The sequence below is a fragment of the Monodon monoceros genome, unplaced genomic scaffold (assembly GCF_005190385.1).
Source record: "Monodon monoceros isolate NGI ecotype Baffin Bay Population unplaced genomic scaffold, NGI_Narwhal_1 Super_Scaffold_22, whole genome shotgun sequence".
Taxonomy (NCBI): Eukaryota; Metazoa; Chordata; class Mammalia; order Artiodactyla; family Monodontidae; genus Monodon; species Monodon monoceros.
The window spans coordinates 121,779,902-121,800,882 of record NW_021703779.1 but is presented as its reverse complement, the minus strand read 5'-3'; the positions used below and the strand labels follow the sequence as shown (position 1 = coordinate 121,800,882).

The 20,981-nt window shown below is 37.0% G+C and overlaps 1 pseudogene; it reads right to left on the bottom strand.

Moving 5' to 3' along the window:
• The window catches only part of LOC114905914, a 124,406-nt pseudogene that overhangs the window by 862 nt on the left and 102,563 nt on the right, over positions 1-20,981 (bottom strand).

Here is a 20,981-nt window from a genome sequence, read left to right as displayed (position 1 = left end):
TATTTAAAAATTAAGATCATTGTCAAGCCATGTGCAGTCATAAGAAATAGAAAGATACCTTATACCCTTAACCTAGTTTCTGACAGTGGTAACATCTTGCATATCTATAGGACAATATCACAATCAGGAAAGTGAAATTGTTTTGATCCGTTTACCATATTCAGTTTCACCAGTTTTACATGCACAAGTCTGTGTGCTTGTGTGTATGGTTCTATCCAATTTTATCACCTGTGTAGTTTCCTGTGATTATCACCACTACAGTCAAGATACAGAAAGTTTCCATCACAAGGATCTGTCATTCTACTTATTTATAATCACAACTATCTCCCTCTCTCCATGACCCCTGGAATCAGTAATTTGTTCTTCATGTCCATAATGCTGCCATTAGAATGTCAAATAAATAGAATCATTCAACATATAACCTTTTGTGATTGGCTTTTTACATTCAGCATAAATCCCTTGAGATATATTCAAGTGGTTGTGTGTATCAGTTTTTTTTTTTTGCTTTCTTTATTGGTGAGTAGTATTCTATGGTATGGATGTACCACAGTTTAACCATTCATTTATTGAAGGACATTTTCGTTGTTCTTATTTTTTGACTATTACGAATTAGGCTGATATGATCGTTCCTGTATACGTTTTTCTATGAACTTAAAGTTTTCATTTCTCTGAGATAAATGCCCACGAGTACAATTGCTGGGTCATATGGTAATGGCATATTCAGTTTTGTAAAAGAGTTCCATACTTCTCTCCAGAGTGGCTATACTAGTTTACAGTCCCACCAGGTCTTTTGCACTCTCACCAGCATTTGTTGTTATCATTTAAAAAATTGTTTTAAGTGATTCTGGTTCATGTATAGTGATATCTCATTGAACTTTTCATTTGCAATTCCCTGATGGTAAATGTTGAACATCTTTTTATGTGCTCATTTGCCATCTGTATATCCTCTTCACTAAGATTTCTATTCATGTCTATAGGCTATTTTTTTTTTAACACTGGCAAAATCAGGCTTTCATGAATTTGAACACAAGACACAGGTTTCCAGGTGCACAGAAATACATCTCCATTTTACGACTGCTTTTTAAAAATCTCAATCTTTTATGACAGGGATAAAAGAACAAATTGTTTCTTATTTAGGCAACAAGACCTTCCTTACTATGACCTTATGGGCTTTTGTCAAGAGCTGATCATCTGAATTTCTAGGACTTCTTGCAATTATATATATAGCATGTATATTATTTCCCTTCTACACCCACCTACCACTAGCTGGTTGTTGCCTCCTAGACCCTGGTGAGTTTTTCTGTGGTTAAATGATGTTTTAATTGCTGTATAAACACAGAGCCTCTTTGTTGTCTTCTATATATAATATTTTCTTCCTCTGTGTGTCATTACAGTCCCTTTAGGCTTTTGTTTACTCTTCATGAAATAAACGTGGATGCTCGATGCATCCCCTACTTACAAGATGCTGGATCAGGATTCCTATACTTGACATTTAGGATGATCTATTAGGGGCTTATAATGTACATTTCCACTCCTACTACAAATGCAATGGTCTGCCTTATGACAGAGTTATTAACTTTTCTTTATTCTATCACTCCATCCATTTTTGGTCCTTTCCCACAGGGTATGGCAACAGAGTCCAGTCCTTCTAGTATACTATACAACATGTAAGTTTTAACAGTGTATTTAGCCTATAGCTGTCAGTGGTGGGTAGCACTGCACTCCTGAACCTCCCAATCCTAGACCCAGTTGATATTTTCAAACTTAAAGTCATATAAGACAAGAGAAAATTCTACAGCCATACCATAGTGAGGTTTCTGGGGATATTTCTCTATGTTCAGCAGATTTATCAATAATCTCTGGCTTCTCCACTCCTTTGGCAATCAGAAAAAGACAGCCATCGTACAGCGGACTTGACGATAAAGGAACACCTGGCCACTCACTTCACACTGACATAACTAGAAAGGTTCTTGTCCTTTCCCCTCACCCAGGCTCTGGACTCCTAGCTGTACTTGAGCAGAGAGAGTAGTCCACTGAAAATTAATCACTCTGTTGGCTACATGTATTTTACACAAGTTCCTGAAATCTTATGTGTCGTCATATTTCTGAGCTGTATAATTCATGGTTACAATATCTAAATCAGCACAAAGGGAAAATGGCAGTAAGTCTGCTCATGATAGCTGAACCTAGCACTGAAGCTGGGTTCTACAGGGGCCCAGGCCAGTAGAGAGAAGTCTGGAGGGAGCACCTGATTGGAAATGTGGGCATAATGAATCTCTTTAGCAGCATCGTTGACCCCTTTCAAATTAAAATCCTCTGAACCCCTGCCCCTTGGAAAGTAAAAACAAAGGTCAAGAGAAATCACCTGTCCAAAGTCATTTAATGTCTTTGTTTGTTCACCCACATCAGTGAGGGTTGGAGGTCTGCCTGTTTTCTCCTAGTCTAGTCTTGGGTAAGCCTCAGTTTCTGTTCAGTAGTACTGTGTTCTCCTGACTGGCAAAGCCTTGGTATCCCTAGTCCAGACCAGACAGACTAATGTTAGGGCTGCATGTCTTTGTTCATGAGCACTGAAATTTTAAAAAAAAAAAAAAAAAAAAAAGAGCACACTTAGCATTTCCAGTTCCTGAAGAATTTTCTCTAATATTTGAATTCTTGTTGTTGGCCTGTTCCTTTTCAAGCCATTGCATCTCCTTCTCCAGTTCTTGTACTCTTATTAGGAGTTTTTCGGTCTGGTTTCTGTTTATGTCATTTTTAGCAATGAAATGATAACCCCAGAAATAAAGGAGCCATACAGGTCCGACCCATCTGCTTATCGTGGGCCACTGCTATAGCCCATTTTCTAATTGGATTTTTAAATTTTTTCACTGTTGAATGTCAAGAGCTCTTTATATGTTTCAGATACAAGTCCTTTGTCAGGTAATGTGATTTATATTTTTTTCCCAGTCTGTAGCTTATGTTTCATCATCATTATAGCATGTTTCACAAAGCAAAAGTCATAATTTTCATGAGGTCCAGTTTATCAATTTTTTCCTTTTATGGATCATTCTTTTGGTGTCTAAGGACTTTTCACCTGGTCTTAGGTACCAAACATCTTCTCTAAGATTATATAGTTTTACATTTCAATGTGTGATATTTTTTCATTTCTGTATAAGGTATGAGATTTGGGCCAAGGTTTTTTTGTTGTTATTTTGTTTTGTTTTTAAACTATGGATGTCCGATTGCTCCAGGACAATTTGTTAAAAAGGGTACTCTTACTCCTTGAATTGCTTTTTCATTTTTGTCAAAAATAGTTAGGAATATTGGTTTGAGTCTATTTCTGGGTTCTTTATTCTGTTCCATTGATATATGTGTCATCCCTCAGCAAACACCATGCTGTCTTCATTATTGTGACTGCATAGTAAACCTTAATACCAGGTATGGTGACTCTTTCCACTTCCTTCTTGTACTCTCTTTGTAGTTTTGTTATCAGGGTAATCCTGGCTTCATAAAATGAGATGTGAAATGTCCTCACCCTCTTTGCTTTTGTGATAAAGAGTAAATGTCAATGTATAATCTCTAACTGGTAGAATTTTCCAGTGAAATCATGTGGACATGGGTATTTCTTTTTCAGAACTTAAACTACAAATTCAATCTCTTTATTGGTTATAGGACTGATTACATTGCCTATATAACCTTTTGGGGGGTGGTGGTAATTTGTGGTATTTCAAAGAATTGATTCATTTCTTGTAATTTTTCACATTTATGAGTTAACAAGAGTATCCACTTATTATCCATTTAACTGACTGCAGGATCTGTGATGATAGTCCCTGTTTCATCCCTGATATTTGTCGTTGTTTTCTCTAATTTTCTCTTTGTCAGTCTTTCCAAAGTTTTGTCAATTTCATTGATTGTTTTGAATAGAGAAAATCAACGGGGAAAAACTATTTTATTCTTCCTTTCAATTTTGTTGATTTCTGCTCTTTATTATTTACTTCCTTGCTTTGGGTTTATTTTCTTTTTTTCCTATCTTCTTTAGGTAAGAACTTAGGTCTCTGATTTGAGACCTTTCCTTCTTTCTAATGTAAGCATTTAATGCTATAAATTGCTCTCTTAGTGGTACGTTAGCTGCATTCCACATATTTTGATATGTCTTTTCATTTTCATTCAGCTCAATGTCTTTTAAAAAAAATTTTCCTTGCGACTTTGTCCTTGACCCATGGATTATTTATAACTGTGTTTAATTTCCAATTGTTTAGAGATTTTCCTGTTGTCTTTCATATTTACATATTTCTAGTTTGATTCCGTTATGCTCAGAAAATATGTTCTGTAGTATTTCAATCTCTTAAATTTGTTGAGGCTCATTTTATGGCCCGGGATGTACATTATCTTGGTATCAATATATGCTCTGAGGACTCTTGAAACAAGTGTGTACTCTGTTGTTGTTGACTCTTCTATATATAAATTAGATCCTGTTGGTCATTGTTTTGTTCAGTTATTCAATCTTTGCTGACTTTCTGCCTAGTGGTTCTATCAGTTGCTGAGTGTTAGGTGTTTGAAGTCCAAGTATAACTGTGGCTTAGTCAATGTCTTCTTTCAGCTCTGTCAGTTTTTGCTTTGTGTATTTGGAAACTCTGCTGTTTGGCTGATACATATTCAGGACAGTTATATCTTTGTGGTGGATTGATGCTTTTATAATAATGTAATATTCCTCTTTGCCCTTAGTAGCTCTCTTTGCTATGATGTCTACTTTACCAGATACTAATATAGTCATTCCTGCTTTTTATTTTTAATTGTGGTAAAATACACATAACAAAATTTGTCATCTTAACCATTTTAAGTGTGCATTTCAGTAATATTAAATCCATTTATGCAAGCAATCTCAAAAAACTGTTTTCATGGGCTTCCCTGGTGGTGCAGTGGTTGCGAGTCCGCCTGCCGGTGCAGGGGACACGGGTTCGTGCCCCGGTCCAGGAAGATCCCACATGCCGCGGAGCGGCTGGGCCCGTGAGCCATGGCCGCTGAGCCTGCGCATCCGGAGCCTGTGCTCCACAACGGGAGAGGCCACAGCAGTGAGAGGCCCGCGTACCAGGAAAAAAAAAAAACAAAACTGTTTTCATCTTGTAATACTGAAACTCTATACCCATTAAACAACTCCTCAATCCCCCTCCCTCCATTCAACTTTCTGTCTATGAATTTAGCAACTCTAGCTACCTCATATAAATGGAATCATACAATATTTGTCTTTTTGTGACTGACTTATTCATTTAGTATAATGCCCTCAAGGTTCACCCGTGCTGTAAGAATGTGTCAGAATTTCCTTCCCTTTTTTAAGGCTAAATAATATCCCATTGCATGTACAGACCAGATTTTTAACCATTTATCTATCAATAAATACTTGGGTGGTTCCATCATTTGCCTATTGTGAATACTGCTGCTATGAGCATGGGTATACAAATGTATCTTCAAGACTCTGATTACAGACCCTTTTGTGTATATATCCTGAAATAGAATTGCTGGATCATATAGTAATTCTACTGTTAATTTTTTAAGAAACCTTCATATTGTTTTCCATATTGGCTGCACTAATTTATAGTCCTACCAACAGTACACAAGGGCACTGCCATCATATCCATTTCCCAGAAGAGCGATTCTGCCCCTCAATCTCTGTTGCAACCCTATTCCTTTTTTTCCCTTAATCTAGCTGAGCCAGGCTGGCATTTTGAAAAGTAATATGTTTTTTTTTTCAGAATTCAGGGAGAAAATACATAAGAATATGTTAGGAAGCAAAAACTTGCCAAGCTTGGCAAGTTCAAGTTTCTATTCCAAGTACTGTCACTTAAACTTTGCTTCCTATTCCCTCACCTCTTTGCCATCTTTTTTTTTTTTTTTTTTTTTTGCGGTACGCGGGCCTCTCACTGTTGTGGCCTCTCCCGTTGCGGAGCACAGGCTCCGGACGCGCAGGCTCAGCGGCCATGGCTCACGGGCCCAGCCGCTCCAGGGCACGTGGGATCTTCCTGGACCGGGGCACGAACCCGTGTCCCCTGCATCGGCAGGCGGACTCTCAACCACTGCGCCACCAGGGATGCCCCTCTTTGCCATCTTCTTCACCAAGTGTCAGCCGGCTGCTCACATCACCATCCCCTCAGAGAAATACACGGCAACCACGCTTCAACTACATGACTTGGTCTTTTTACTTGGTTTTGGTCTCCTAACAAAGAAACTACTTTTTCCAGAAGCAATTGACAAGATTATTTTTTGTTATCAGTTATCACCACCATTATGAATAATTTTATTCCCTTCCAAATTTCTGATAGCATATCTTGTGTTTTCTCTGATTCATAAACAAATTGTCCATTTTGATTATCTTTACCATGTGCCAACGCTTGGATTGATTTTAATCTATATTTTCAATCCAATAATTTATGTTGCTAAATTTAACAATTCATTTCTCATGGTTCCTTTTGTTCTGTTTGTATTTTTCACTTTTTGAATTGCATCTTCAGTTCACTTATTTTCATTCATTCTTCTTTAATGATGAAAATTCTTTAGTCTGGATTTTCTCATATGTACAGTTTTCCCTTATTTAATAGTAATATTAGTATCTAAGTACTTACTATGTGCCACTTTTATAAATATTGGGTTGGCCAAAAGTTTGTTCGGGTTTGGCCAACCCGATATTTTACATACATTTATTTAATCCTCCAATAACCTTATTGAGTAGGAAACTGCACAGAGGTTTTACGTTTTCTCATATTTACCCAAGATCACACAAGTAGTGGATGGCAGAGCCAGGATTGGAATTCAGGCAATCTGTCTGCAGATACAGTCCTTCAAATCACCATAATTTAAAAAATAATCTATAGCACTTCCTGTGTTTCCCTTTTCCCACAGAAAATTCTGGCTGGGACTTGGTGCCTATTTATGTCATCCTGGTACAAATCAAGATAAATAGCAATATACAATACCCTTGAGTCTTCATAAACTATTAATATCTACATTTTAGAAACCTAACTATTTTTCCACAGGAAGACTATTTCTTTTAAAGTGTCATCATAAGTAGCTTTTTCATGGAAATCTTAATACCAAATAGCAGTTGTTGAATTAGTTTTAAAATCTTCCTTTCTTGCCACTTCTCACTTCAGACTATGTGACCCTAAAACCTTCCCTGAATACCCTCAATACATACAATATATTCCCCAGCTTTTAAGAAAATTTTCTGTTCCATAGTAAGCTCTCAAACATATTTTGAATGAATATATTATTGCATTGTGAAAAGCAAACTTTCAATGATTGGAAGTGGAGAGATATTTCCAATCTTAATTTAGACATTTTGCCACTTAAAATTAACTTCCTATCAAATCTGCATCTTGGAGAATTATGAAGCTAATGATCCAGATGTATATAGGTAATATATCCTTCAAAACATCAACAACTTTGCAGAGAAGCTAAACGAAGATTTTTGTGGTGAACAGCAGTAGAAAAGAACCTACCATTGAATGTACAGATTTATAAATCAGTTCACACATGAAATTCAGTTGAATGCGAGTAACAACTCAGCAAACATTAGCTCTTATCTTCATATGTGTATGACAAGATATGGTAAGGTTCAACACTGGTATAATTTTTCTTTTCTTTCACTTAATCTTTGTTCTCTTAGAGGGCTTGTATTTGTACATTATAATGAGAGTGTGATTATTCGATGCCTTTTTAGGATACTATAACTGAAGCCAACTTATTCTATCATTATTACTACCCAAAAATTATAGCTTCCTGACATACTCTAAAAATAAAATTTCTTAAAATTACACATAGGATTGCCTAAAAACCAGTATTTACAAGACTATTTGCAATGTTTTATGTAAATGTCTAAATGGGGAGACCTAGAGATTGATACTTCAATCACATAAAATATGTTGTGAGATTTCTTTCCTACTACTTCCTTTGTGCTGTATTGGGAAATCCCTCTGGTACCACCTAGAAAAACATTTGCTACCCTTCTTTGTCTTTACCATTATCATTTCACTATTTGCTCTATTCCAAGCCAATACCGAACGGAAATTGAAAATGAATATACTCAAAATTAGTCCTTCAACTCATCCTTTTTTTAAAATCAGAGAGTGGACAGAACAGAAACATCAATCAATGCTAAGTCAATAACACTTGGAAGAAAATGTTCTGTTCCTGCTTCCCTAATCATCCTTCTTCTAATTACTTCCTGAACAAAGTCTGACTTTGAGGACGATGATATGACCTTCGTTTTGACTTTATCTCGAGTCAAATCAGAAGTTTCATACATTTGGTATGTCAGCTACCACTACCTGAGAAAGTCATTTTGAAAGTGGCAGTCTAAGTGATTGCCCTTAACCGAGGGCATGGAGACTGTGTCTAAGCTCAGCCCAATGGACTTGTTTCCCACAGCCTCACATAAGTGAAATATTTGGCTGTGGACAGCTGCTACAAATCACTGTCACCCAAACCTGTATGTTGTGGCCTGTTTCTTTCTGGCATGCAGACAGTTATGCCTTATATTGAACCATTTTGAATTGATGGAAATTTCTTATTCATCGTATAGTTTTACATTTGAATCTCTATACTGCATTTTCTGAAAGAATATTATTCAGAACTTATCCTGAGCACTCCTGTAGTACTTTACTCCATAAATATTCTGTCAGCCAAACAATGTTCCCTGTTTTCAATACCACATCCATTATTCAGACTCAAAAAGGCACTGAAGATAAGGCTCAGCATTCTATGTGAATCCTGGCTTCTAGTGAGTATTGGCCTTAAACATTTCTCCTGCACTTTGTGGGCATAGGCCTAAGCTTCATCATCCAAGATATTAAAATATGCATATGGGACTTTTAAAAATCACTTTTTAACCATCATAGTGATAATTCGTTCAGAACGAGATATTTATAAAGTCTCAGCTGATCCTCCAAAAAATTATATGTCAATATGGCAAAATAGTAACTTCATGTTGGAAGAACTTAGCAAACACCAACTTAAGTGATTAAGATGAATATCACTAACAAAAGAGAAATTGACATCTAATATACCTACTGATAAGGTGCACTAAGAAGAACACAGCATCTTTTCAGTGTTATTCCTGTCACAAATATATAACTTAAATCTATCGTGAGGAAATATCAGATAAACCAATATAAAGAGATATTCTACATTAGTGGTCTTTATTCTTCAAAAATTTCAATGTCATTAAATACAAAGAAAGGACGAGGAACTGCTGTAGACTGAAGGAGATTAAAGAAACGTAACTAAATACAGTGAATGATCTTAGGTGGGTCGTGAATGAGGAAATGCAACTATGAAGGTTATTATTTAGACAAGGTCAAATTTGACTGTGGATTCTAGAAGGATCAGAAAACGTTTTCTGTAAAGGATCAAATATTAAATATTTGTAGACTTGTGGGTCATATGGTACCTGTTGTAACTATTCAATTGTATTGTTGTAGCCCAGAAACAGTCATAGACAAAATGTGGTTGTGTTCCAGTAAAAGTTTATTCACAACAATTATTCCATGTTTGACCTGAGACCTAGGGTTTGCAGATTCCTAAATTAGAGAATATTATTATATCAAAGTTAAATCTCCCAATTTTGGTGTTACTGTGGTTTATTGTTCTGGGAAATACATCTTAAGGTATTTAGGGATTTAGGTCAATGATTCATAATATGTGTGACTTATCCCTTAAATGGTTTTGGGGGAATAAATACTATATATTTACATACTATATGTATTATTTACACAGAGAGAGAGAGAGAAAGAAAACAAATGAATGAATGAGTGAAAGCAAGAAAATGTGATGAAATATTGGTGAATTTGGTGAAGAATAAAGGAAATTCCTAGTACAATACTTGCAACTTTCCATAAATTTGAAATTGTGTAAAAATAAAGTTGAACAAAAAATCTCGATTTAAAAAATAAATGTGCACACCAGATGGATGCCTATTTTGTCATTGGTTTTCTAAACGTACATAGTCAATCCATCATTTTAAGCTGGTCTTTTCTGTCACGCATAATAGCTATACTTACATTAAATATTTTAAAAATTATTTTTAAAAATGTCTTCACTCAACATGCAATCTATCTGTGCCTCTGTTTTTGTGACTCAGAGAAATGATCTTAAACTTAGTATTGAGAGGGTATAGTAGAAAGAAATTTGTGGAGTCAGAGGATCTGAATTTGAACTTCATCAGTGTTTCTTATTAGCTACATTTATAGGCAAGTCACTTAACTTCTCAGTTTATTCGTCTATAACTATGTCATAGTGTTGTTCTGAGCACTGAAATAATGAAGATGATGATGCTATAAAATCCACGAAGTGCTATGCACAAGGGAGAGTTCCCCTCATTTATAATGACTAGATTTTCTAAGCTGAAGAGCAAATGTATAATACACCATTGCATTTATGTATGTTTTTAAAACATCAGATGAATATACTTTCACGAAACCGAAAACTTTGAGACAAGATGTCAAACTAACATGGGCTTCCTCTCCAAACCCAACCAGAGGCAACGAAGAAGTCAAGATATTGACAGAACACAATCCTACACTCCACACCTGAAACAAAAGTGTGAGAAATCCTTAGAGACATATAGAAAGTGTTTGGGTCTAAGAATGGAGGGGAAATGACTAATGGAAATTGGAGAGGGTAAAGAACCCAAGGCAGGGGGATAAGCTGGGGTAGATGATTCTCTTTGTAGCCACTAATTTCCTTCACACTGTCCTGGAGAGCCCCAAGATATCGATGTGATCAAGGTGGGCTAAGTCAGACTTGGAGCTGGGAGGCACCTCTCAATTGCACTTACGAACCTAGATGTCTAGTTACTGTCCTGGCACTAGTCTGAGACCACTCAGAGCCCTCATAAAACAAAATACATATGGAAAAAGCAATGAAATAAATAAAAGCACAACCCAAAGAGTGTTCAAACCTGGATACATGGATCTGTACCTGCTATATTAATGTGGGGCAATCAAAAGAGTCTCTAATATTGAATAAACAAAAAATACCAAAGATATCCTGCTTTTTAAAAGATATACTTAAAAATAGAAAACTGTTGTAAATAAACATATGGGGAAATAAATGAGGCACATATAAACCATAAGATTTAACAGAAACAAGTTCTTTGAACATGGTACGACTGAGGCAGGTTTTAAACATGACCACAGATTATTAGGGACTCCTTCATTCGAGAGGTGAGTGCTATTTCCCCTCTGCTTGAATCTGGGCTAGATTGGGATGGCTTCAGCAAAGAGTCTCATGGATGCCACTCTGTGTGCCTTTCGACTGAGTCATAAAAAAGTCAAGCAGATTCTGAGTCTCTAGGTCCCTTAGAATACTTGCTCTCTGGATACTTCCTCTTGGAATCCAGCTATCATGATGTGAGAAGCCTAAGCCAAATAGAGAGCCCATGTGTAGTCACTACAGTCTACCGTCCCAGCCCCAGTCATTGAGTCTTCCAATCTGAGGCCTCAAATATTGCGGAGCAGAGACAAACCATTCCTCCTGCGACTTTTCTAAATTGATGTCCCACAGCAATCTTCAACATAATAAAAATGGTTGTCTTATGTAGCAATACATAACTAAAACAAAAAAAAATTCTTAGAATAATAATAAAGGCGTGATAAAAATCTTCTGTGTCTTGAGGAAAAATACACCAAATAAACCACGCATTAACTAATAAATTCTAATGTACATGATGAGATCCTTTGACCTTAAGAACAATAGAAGTAGTATCTGTCAAAACTGTGGAATATATCTAAAGCACAACTTACAGAGAAATTTACAGTTTTGAATATTTTTATTAGACTATGTGGAAAAAATTAAAAGACCATTCAACTAATTAAGCTCAAAAAAAATATCAACAGAGCAAATCTGAAAAGAAGGTTTAAAATACAATTAAGGGCAAAGCAAATGAGACAGAAAACAAAATATGAGAGAATTAACAAAACGAAAGCTGATTCTTTGTAAAGACAAATAAGAAATATATTTATGCATTACTCACCAATATAGCTAACATAATCAGAAAAACAAAATGCAGTAAACAAAATGGAGATCAAAAAGTGAGCTCATATACTTATTACTGGGCCTGGCCAGATGATCCAGGATAAATTCCCTATTTTAAAGTCACTGATAAGAATGTTAATTACATCTGCAAAGTCCATTTTGGCCTGCAATTCAACATATTACTGAGAAAGAAGAGAGAGAGAAGGCCACAGGGGCCAAAATTCTGCCTACCACACCTCCCATGTCCACATGGGCTATCAGACTCCTTAAATTCTTCTAATGTCTATCTAAGCATCTCATCAAAAACTTCTGATCCTCTCTCATGAGGGTTAAATGTTTGTGCTGTCATCTATTGTGATTTTTTTCTTATCTTTAGATCTTTAAAAAAGCTCTGTGTTTTACTTTTGTATGACTCTCTGCTTTTCTGTTTGGGAAGCTGAGGACCACATCTTACTTTTCTCTGCAGTATCTCCAATATCTAACATTGCAATCAGTGCCCTGGGCCTAGTCTGTAAACGTTTGCTTGGTAAGGAGACAGTGTTGCTTAATGGGCTTTTACTTAAAGCAGACCTGCGTTCAAATGATGGCACTGCTACTTATTAAGTGGATAAAGAGCTGTAGGATGTGTAAGTTATCTCAACTTTCGGTCTTACATCCTCATCCATAACATAGGGATAATGCCACCTCCCCCTTATAAATAGCCATTATTAAATGAGAAAACATAGGCACGTTAATTCTGTCCTTCAAACATTTTTGTTATCTTCTAATTGTCAAGCCATGTGCCTCCTAATGGATGTTTAGCAGTAAATAAGACAAGCTGTCTCTTTCCTCATGGGGTTCACAGTCTAGAAGGGGAAATATACAGTTAAACTACTGTGTATTTTTAATGTGTGGTATATGAACCAAATTGATTCTCTTTGAGTCAGTGGCCCATATATGGGAAATACCAGTGAACTCCATGTAAATTTGCAAGCTTGCCTAGCAATATTTCCAGAGAATGCCTAGCACACTCTGTTCTGCACCTGATTGTTCCCCTCTGACCTACCATGTGTTTATCTAGTCAACTTTCACTAGTTAATGACTCTCTCCACAGTCCTTTTGGATTAATGTTTCTAGTCTACTGTCTGTTTGGTTCTTAATCTCAGCTTCAATCCTTAATGTTGCTTTGCAAATCACCCTTTTTCCCATTCTCTGCCGGAAAAGGGCTTTTCGTCCCCAAACTACAGTCAAACCCATCTCTGGGATCTGTCAGGGAGGAAATTTCCCCCTTCCCCCTCTTGAGTTCTTGTGGCTGGACTAACAGTAAAATTGATGCAAGGCAAAACAAATTTTAATTCATGCATATGGAGGGCCCATTTGGAACCTCAGAAGTGGCCAAAGTAGGCAGCTTTTATACTTTTTAGACAAGAAACGAATACAATTGTGAGGAATTGACAGGACCAAGAAACTTAGGTTTGGGTACCTTATTAGTGAAAACTCTAAACAGAGTTTGGGCTTGGGGTAGTTTGTATATATAGGTTTCTTGGCCCCGATTCCCTATCTTTGGCAATAAGGGTGTCCTTCTACCTCCAGATGCAGGGAGAGCACCTTTCATGAGAGATTTATTTCCTGATTTCAGGGAGACATAAAGCAGGTCAGAGTGCCTCTCCTGCATTGGCTGTTTATTAAGTAACTTTAATTCAAAATACTCAATATGTCCTTGAGGCACATTTTGGGGTGGCCTACCCTGGGCCCCAGCAGACCTTTCAAGGCTTAGGGCCTCAAGTTTTATAGAGAAGTATTGACCCTTGGGACAGAAATGCAGAGTTTCCATTTCTCTTATCCTGTACGGCTTAATGGATTTTTGTTCCCTCCCCCATCCTTCCTTCCTTATTAATCAAGACAAACTTAAATTTGAACCCTTGGCTCATAGCACGAGAGAAAGTACGAGAAGATCTCATGGACTCCTTCCTCCAGGTACTCTAAGCACTGGTTTCATGTTGTTCCATCAGCCATATTTGCACCGGACAAGTTTGCCTTGTGGTCCACAGAGATGACTCCACTGAAATCTGATTTGATGTGACATTCACCATTTCTGGAGAATCCATTTGAGATGTATCCATTTGAAGAGTGTTGCTGTATTTATTTAAAAACTGAATCTGAAGATAAGGATCCCCCTATATGTCCTTCTTAGAATTCAGTGTCAAGAAAACAGGTGTTTGGGTAGCTTTGCTTCTTTTCACCAGAAAATCACACAACATTATCCAGTGGGTCCTGCTTCTTGTTTGGGCTGCTAAATTGATTGCTCAGTTTCTGTACTTCATTCATTCCAGAGTCCAACCTGATTCTCTCTGCCCTCTTTTAAAATAGGTTCTCACATGTATATGAATTTGTATTTGTGCGTACTCTTATTTTTTTGCATTTTAACTGCACTTATCAAGAAATATTTTCATATTGTATCTTAATCCTTTTAGAATTAGGCATGTTGTAATTTATAAGTAATTTAAATCTCTTAAATATCATCTGGAAGATGAGCTCTTGCCATGCTGAGCCCTCAGATAAATATGCACAACATTTCAGCAAATCTGCCAAGTCATAAGGTATGGATCCCGTTTATAGTCCAAATTGATACTTGTTCCCACAAAGAAATAAGTGATTAAAAAGTACTAAGCTCTTTATAGCCAATCTCAGGATACAAAAAAAAATACAGATTCATGAGCTCATTCTTCAGTGCTGAGTTTTGAAATATTTTGGCTAAACTAGACAGCTCTATACAACGTAACTATGAGGATTGAAATGGTGCAAATAAAATGATGTATAAAGCAATTTATTCCAAATGAACCTGCAGTGCCTGCCTAGGTCTTTGCTCTTTTGAGCGTTTGATCTTCATACCTGAAATGACTTAGGCTGCACATTAATAAGGTCTGGCCTAAAACTATACCCTAAAACCCTAGCCAGGGGTAAATGCAAATACTACTAAGCACAGGTTTCAGCACCCCCTTGCTATGTTTCTGGAGATGAGAGGCATTACGAATCTTAACCAACTATTAGTTCGATAATTTTTTCAAAATATATGTTGAGCTCTAATATCTAAAATAGGAAAAAGCAAAACCACCTGATATGAAACATAGATAAGAGACCCTGAACCCTAATGCCAACAGGTCCCGGGTTTGGCCATCTCTGTTCTGATGGCTCACTGTTCTTGATGTATCTGGTACTTCTGGGAAGAATGCTGATTGATCAGAGAACTCAACCCAGCACCCAGGAATTCGTATGTTCATGTAGACATTAATATGTAAGACAGAAACCTGAAAAATATTTAAAGTTATTTAACATCTCTGAATCTAAATTTAAAAAGTGACTGGCTTATAGGATTAAATGAAGTACCGTGTATATTGAAGCACAGAAGATGTTTAATTATTTTTAGGAGAAAATAAAAATAAAACAATTATTTGGCAAAATTTGTCATTAAATTATAGAGAGGTTACAGTTAACATCATAATTCACCATTATTTTTCACTTTAAGGTTAAAAATCACTAAATATGAGCTGAAATTATTTTCTGGTTTTATTGAGACATAATTATATAATATATAAAATATATAAATATATAAATATAATACATAAATATTGTATATATTTAAGGTATACAATGTGATGATTTGATATCCTATATATTGTGAGATGATTCTCACAATCAAGTTAATTAACACATCCATCACTGTGATGAGAAAAGAGCTATTTTGAGTCGCTGCCTAGGTATTTTACAGTATGACAACCCTGCTCACACCCAAAGTCTGGACATTTAGATAAGGATCTGAGTTTAGGATTACTGCCCCAAATTCCTGCTTTGATTTTCCTGGAGCATCTTTTAAAATAATCACTTAGAGTTGAGCCCACAAAAAGACAGTGACATCTGCCCCAACCATCTTGTAAGTAAATTTGAATTAAACATTGGAAACACATGCCAATTGTCCCTGGAGAATTTTCACATGGAATCCACAACACGCAATGTGAATCATCAAGAATGTAACCACTGGGTGTCCACCTCATCCAGGCAGATAAAGGGTCATTATGTCCATTTTCCCCAGAGCTTCAGTTTTTGTACATCACTTCTAACCCCACCCCATCCCCGACATACGTGGGCAATTATATGGTCTATAGCATAACTCCGATATATTCTTGTCCCTTTATGCTGTAGAGACGACTCATCCTCCTTCTTTATTGGGCATCCCCTAGTCTGAGGTGGAGGGTAACCACTGAACTGCAAGGTTTGAAGAACAGTTAGTGACAATGAATTCTAATCGCACAAACGAAGATGAGGACCCAAGCAGAATTCAAGATAGTACAAAGGAAATATATAGCAGCAGAAGGCACTCAATTATATTTCAACTTGTTGGAAAGATGGGCATCACCTTTCTGGTGGTCCTGCCACTTGGTACTAATAAAACAGAGCAGTAAGCGTTCCCCATCAGCCCATACTGCAGCCTGCTTTATGTCAACCCTTGCTGCCTTTTGTGTTCATTAAACTTCAGGAAACAAATACAAACACATAAAGTGCTTTCGGATAGCCTCCCACTTTGCCATTTGGAACCTAGATGTTTCAGTCACCTCTCTCTGCATCAGCTGACATGTAGTGCAATGAACAAGACCAGATGCAATAACAAATTGAGAAAAAGAACCCAATAAAACTCTTGGCATTTGCTTTGGGCTGCCTGTTCTTTGGCAATAGCAGATGACAGCCTCTGTGCCTAGATTTTTTTTAAAACTCCTTAAGAGCTCTAACAGAAGCTATGGTGGACAAGGAAAACACCAGGAATTGAGCAAGGCTTGCATCCATTCTGCTTTGTTTCATGTAAAATGCACACTGGAAAACATGCAAAGATCCTTTTTGCTTTAATCCTAATACGCTATCGAGTGATTGAAATTACCCACCTTCTGGTTGGGACCATAAAATCAACAACCCAGAGAGGAGAGATTTTATTTGACAACTGCACTACTAGAAGATCTATGAAAAATATTAAGAACAAGTACGTTTTTATACTCATAAAAAGGCAGTGAAGAAAACTGCAAAATCACTTTTTATTTCTTGCCAAGGGCAAGAAAACATAAGTATAAAGAGCAAACCAACCACAAACAGCATGGATACCACTCTACATTCTTCATGTTTATGCAGCATGTAATGAAAAAGGCTTTCCAGAAATACAAACTGTAAATACATCTCAGAGAAAAATGGAAATGAGAAAAAAAGCTAAGGTATTGTTTTGTATACGGATCTCACTTTTCTTCCTTGCCTCTATCTTATCTGCCTTCCCATCAAAGGAGAAAAACCACAGAAGTGACAGTAAATCTTTTTGAAGAGTTCTAGTTAATCTAAAGAGTTGATATTTCTTAATGACAGTGTTAAAACAAAGATAAGCCGGGCAGCATGATGTAGGTTAAACATTCCCAAAGCAAAAGAGATTCAGCGAGAGGAGGGAGGTCAGGGATTTCAGGGCTGAAAATGTCCTGGTTAGGGGCCTATGCAATTGGTCTATCAAAAAAAGGCAAGGTCAAGGAGAAACTCAGTTTTCCACAGGTAATTTATACAACATGAAAGCGAGCATTCTGCTTACTTGGATGTGTAAGTACTATCAGCCTTTATAAATTTAAAGTATGGCTTAATGAGCTAAGCAGCATATTAAATCAAGAATAACATAATTCTTCTTCTAGATTAATGATAAATTTCAATATGCCTCTGAGGGAGGGGAAAAATGCCTTTAAAAGATCTACATAAAATATTTTCTTAGCCGAAGCTGCCACTGAGTTGGATAACCAAAATGTGTTCTCGGATATGGGGATATATGTATTTGTATAGCTGATTCACTTTGTTATAAAGCAGAAACTAACACACCATTGTAAAGCAATTATACTCCAATAAAGATGTTTAAAAAAAATGTGTTCTTGCAATTGACATGCTACGCTTCACATTATAGTGACTATTTAAACAAATTTTTACCTTGATTTTGAGAAAACAAATGTGGTTTATTTCTATATTGATAAAACGCAGTTTTACTTCTAAATAAATGGTCTCTTATCCTGCTTTCTCCAACTCTTGTTTAAATGTTAAATAAATGTAAAAAATAGTTTCAAAGATGGTTAGCTCTGCCATCTTCCCACTCCTTAACTCTTTTATCAACCTCCAGGGTGGAAGGGTGGGAAAGTGGGAAAACATTCACATGAAAATGAATGGACTCACTAGTGTCTAATATTGGACACTGGTGACACCCTTCTCTGGGCTTCCCTTTCTTCTATTGCAGCAATAGCTCTATTTTCCTGTTGTGCTTTAAAATGTCAGTTTTTTTTTTAACGGGACTATAAAAATCCAAATGCATTCACTGGAAAAAAATATATACAGCTTTATATAGCTAAATCTTATTAACCACTTATGCGGTAGTCACTGACCTAAACTATGTACTCACTTATTTCTCATTTAATCCTTACAACAAACCTAAGAGGTATGTGCCCTTTTCCATTTTATAGATGATAAAATTGAGGCAAAGAAAGATTAAGACATTTATACTATATGGAAATAAAATGGGAAAAAAAAGAACCCTGGGCTATGTGCTGTGAAAGGATCGAAAAATGTTATAATCTATTAGACAAAATATATTATGACATTTATATACAAATATAGACACAAAGACCTATAGTATAAAAGAATGAAATAATAGTTATAGAGATATAAGCCAAAAAATTCCAGTCTAATTTAGGCAACTGCTTAGTCAGCCAGGTGCATGCACACACACGTACACTAACACACTCAGGTCCTTTATGTAATGAGGTGGGTATACATAAATAATTGTGAATGAAGAGGAAAAAGGAATGGGAGGATATTAAAGCAAGGAGGCAGACTGGCATATTGTCAAATGACAAAAATAATGCAAATGAGTAACAGATTTGATGTTCTTTATTCAAGGGAAAATAATCCATGGATTGGGGGAGTACAGTGCCTCCCAAACAGTGGAGCACTGTTTGGGAGGGATTTGAGCCAAGAGCCAGTTTTACAGAGCGTTAGAAAAGGCAACATGGAAACAGGGCATGACTAGCTAGGAGGTTGGGATTTCCTTACAAGGCTAGTTGGTCCTGTTTTCTAGGGTGAGTTGAACTAGCTAAAACTGAATTGGAAGTTTGTGATTGTTGTATGTTAGGTTTCCCTAGACAGGTGTTTCCTGTAAGCACAGGCTGATGTGGCTTTAGATTTGTGACGTGGACAGGGCCACTTAGGTGGCCTCCATGTTGAGGGTCCTGATATACGGATTACTGTTTACAGACCATATGGTCCAGTGCAATTGCTAGAGCTGGGCTAAGATTTATCTCTAACAACACAGTGACCAAAAGGGGGTAAGAGTTAAACAACAGCACTACTGACATTTTTGACATGACAATTTTGTGTCTTTCAAGTCTATTCTGTGCACTTGCAGGACATTTAGCCACTGTCCTCTAAGTCATAGAGTAGTTGATTGTAGCAGCCCCCAGTCTTTATGACAATCATAATGCCTCCACACATTTCTAAATTCTCCCACTTGAGGACCACTGAGTTACAGAATTCACATCGTTCACCACCTTCTATTTAGAAAACAGTAATCGATTACTTTAGATCAGATTCTCAGTGCTGACTTTTTTTTATAATAATGTTACTTCAATGTGTATAAACAAAGCTAAGTACAAACTTGTTTTGATAACTCATAGTACTATAAAACGAAGTAAAATTTATAATTAAATGACAACAAAATCATATCTATGGAAACAAAAGCACTCTGTAAAACACATATAATGATACTGACTGTCATGGCTTGTGTCTTTGAGCTTTGTAATACCTATGTTACCAAGGACTGTATGATGTCACAATTCTTCCCATCATTTTTCTATTGTCAAGCCATTTTCAACTTACTTTGTACAACATGTCATTGCATAATTTGGCCTTCATTGGTGCAAATACATCACTTAGATATGAAACCCACACCTAACGTTTTGTCGCTAGTCCAAGGCTAAGTAGTAGTACTTGGAGCCAACACAATTACAAAACTAAACACAGGCCCTGAAATCATGTGGCAATATTCAATTAAAAGATAGTTCATCAGGGGCTTCCCTGGTGGCGCAGTGGTTGAGAGTCCGCCTGCCGATGCAGGGGACACGAGTTCGTGCCCCGGTCTGGGAAGATCCCACGTGCCGTGGAGCGGCTGGGCCCATGAGCCATGGCCGCTGAGCCTGCGCGTCCGGAGCCTATGCTCTGCAACGGGAGAGGCCACAAGAGTGAGAGGCCCGCGCATCGCAAAAAAAAAAAAAAAAAAAAAAGATAGTTCATCAGGAAATTCAGAGGTCTCCAAATTACAAAATTTTCACTGATTCACTCTCTTCATTAATGGAATTTTTCTAAGTGATTTTTAACTCTCATTTGTCCCATGTACATGCAGCCTAAGATAAACTATGTAGTTCTTTGTGGAGATATAGACCAGTATTCCAATTTAAAGAATAACAGATACTAATGAATACTAAAAACATCAATGAGATTTGTTTGTTTTTGCTGTACGCGGGCTTCTCACTGTTGTGCCCTCTCCCGTTGCGGAGCACAGGCTCCGGACGCGCAGGCTCAGTGGCCATGGCTCACGGGCCCAGCCGCTCCACGGCATGTGGGATCTTCCCGGACCGGGGCACGAACCTGTGTCCCCTGCATCAGCAGGCGGACTCTCAACCACTGTGCCACCAGGGAAGCCCCATCATTGAGCTCTTATCACCGTCACCAATCACATGATGTGGTAAGCATCTTTTTTCTCTTTGCAGATAAAGTTCTGCAGATAGCACTGAACACAAAAATTGGGTTTACGTCAAGTGTCATCTCCTCTTTGCATACAGCATGATCTTATTCCTGCGTTATTCTTATTTAAAGGATTCCATTTAGCAGGAACATTCTTGACTCTAGAAGAGTTTAGGAACTAAACAGACTCAGCATATTTTATA